This window comes from Apium graveolens, chromosome 7 (genome assembly GCF_009905375.1).
Source record: "Apium graveolens cultivar Ventura chromosome 7, ASM990537v1, whole genome shotgun sequence".
Taxonomy (NCBI): domain Eukaryota; kingdom Viridiplantae; phylum Streptophyta; class Magnoliopsida; order Apiales; family Apiaceae; genus Apium; species Apium graveolens.
Genome location: NC_133653.1, coordinates 52,017,176 through 52,019,750, shown reverse-complemented (window position 1 = coordinate 52,019,750; position 2,575 = coordinate 52,017,176). Strand labels below are relative to the sequence as shown.

The window sequence follows — 2,575 nt, the reverse complement described above, 5'->3', positions numbered from 1 at the left end:
GATTTGTTGCAGAGGTACAGATGCTCAGCTTATGCCTTCTGTTGCTAAGATTTCTAATTTGAAGTCTTTGGGAGAAAAGAATAAATAGTATTTAATCCCTTCTTCAGGTTTGTTTTGTACCATTTTGTTATCTTCTAATTTAATACTCACCTCACTGGCTTATATTGGTTTTTTTGCAGAAGTACACACAGCTCTATCAGCAGCATTATACTCGGATAAGAATGCTCCCCTTCTTGTCAGAACCAATTTCATATTGCAACTCTTCCTTATCTTCATTATACAGAGAACTCTGTCATATTAGAGAAAAAGCATTAGCCTCCAAGTCAAATTAGCTCTCTGCAACAATATTTTACCACACTTTCTTAAAGGTTTCATGTTCTTTCTTGTTTTTTTACTTCTATCTCCTAATTGTTTATCTTCTCTGCCCTCATTTTTTGATTCACCCTGTTGCAATTATGTTAGTCACACATGTTTTCCTGCTTATTACATAAATGACAACAAACAACTTAGGTAGTACAAATGCTCCAACCCAGTTGTAAATTATTGCAACTTATATGTTATTTTGAAAAAAGATGTTAGCTGGTAATATACATTTGGGGCTGAAAATAAATGCAGTATTAAAAAATATTATATCATTTCCATGGATGAAACAAATACATATGCTGGTGGTAGCTGTTTATTCCGAAATTGAAATATGAAATTTGTCTAACTTTACATTTCTTTCCTAAGTTTCACAATAGTCTAACTTTATTGTTTATGTAATATATCATTTTTCAATTTTAATTTTAGGTGATAAGGACATGGGGTGTTTAAAACAAAATGCATAAGATGTTCGTGAAGTAAGTTCATTTTCTGGCATTAAACAGGAATTTTTCAAATTTCTTTTTATTGTTTGTCCTATAGTTGGTACTAAATGCTCAGATTCGTGCGATAGCTAACTTCTTTTTGCTCATTTGCAGGCTCGTGACTATTTATCTAAGTTGGGTGATCTGAGCCAGACTCAAATATTTGCAAGAATTGAGAACATAAAAGTGAGTTAAAAATATTGATGCCAGTTCTATACAATTATCTAGTATATTGATTATTGATTTTCTTCCTCCTGTAGTTTTGCTAAATAGGGATCTCTACATTATTTTCTTTCTGATTTAGGGTTTGACTCATTTTGATGAAATCCTGCAAGAGGCATATAGTGTTATCCTTTCCCGTGGAAATCTCAGTATAGACCTTCCACCTGAGAAGGTCACTTCTCAGAGTAATAATTTATATGATACTAAAATTAAATTTAGATTAGCTTCATTCAGGGTGAAGACACATGTACCAATAATTGCCCACATCACACACACAGTATACAAGCCAATGGAGGTAATCCTTTATCAAAACTTCTTATTGTTGGACTTATAGAAGCTGAGGGTGATAGATGGGTTAAACAGAGGAAAATCCTCAGTCTTGCCTTTCATATGGAGAAGTTAAAGGTCATTCCTCATACTAATTGTCATGTTCATCTTCATATTACATAGATGTACTTAGTTTTAGCCTTGTTGGTATAAGACCATAAAGATTATTTAGTATTGTAAGTCTGTAAAAACTATGCATGTACCGAAACTGTCGGGTATTAATTTTTTATGTTTGGAAACAGAATCTGTTGCCAGCCTTTTACATGGAGTTCTTTTGAGATCATGCACATATGAGAAGATATGGTTTCTGTACAGGAGCAATGTGAGCTGGATGTATGGCCTAATTTACAAACTTTAACAAGTGATTGCAAGCTGCACCATCAGTGTGCATACCTGGCATGAGGTCATTTACTCATGTTATCCTGCCTTGATCAAAATTGATGAAGAATTCTCTTAATCTTTGGAGAAAGCAAGGGAAGATTTTTTATACTAAATAGTTTTGTATCCCGATTAATATTGGTATAATTTTTTAGTTATAGTTGTAACTTTTGTTGATGACTTTTGTATATTTAATATTAGTTTCAATTGTAAAATAACTATTGTATTACGACAAATACAATTTTATTTATAAATTATTGGTTTCTTTTATTTTATATAATGTGCTTAATCTTGTAAACAATTAGGTAAAAATCACTCAAAAATGATTAAAACCGTTGTATGTCTCATTGCACAAAAAGATTTTTGCAAATAAACAGTTGTATGTGATAATATGGGATAATTGTTTTTGAGTAAACATATGGTTGAATAATTAACTGGACAATACTTTAAGAAGGAAACCATTGTTTGAGGAAGACTATAACAAATCTTTGATAAATATAGAAACTGTTATCTGACAAACTTGCTAGTAAATGGTTGTCTGTAACAAAGTAGAATAAAGGTTTTATTTATAAAATTGTTGTTGTTAAGTTTTCAAACAACTGTTTATATTATATTAACCGTTGTCCCTTCTATTTTTTAAGTAGTGCAAACTATTGTTGAACAATTATCCAGACAATATTTCAATAGAGAAACCGTTGTTTGAAGAGGACTGTAACAAAGGTTTAAAAAATTAAAAACTGTTGTTTGACAAGCCTGCTAGAAACCATTGTGTCTATTATACTAGAATAAAAGTTTTATTCATA

General features: G+C 31.1%; 1 long non-coding RNA gene across 1 annotated transcript; it reads left to right on the top strand.

The window, feature by feature from the left end:
- Positions 1 to 236: 236 nt before the first annotated feature.
- On the top strand, positions 237 to 1,896 carry LOC141671046 (uncharacterized). The gene is made up of 4 exons (XR_012554915.1): positions 237 to 368; positions 790 to 839; positions 960 to 1,031; positions 1,637 to 1,896. It is a non-coding gene; the product is annotated as an uncharacterized LOC141671046 (long non-coding RNA).
- Positions 1,897 to 2,575: the final 679 nt, after the last annotated feature.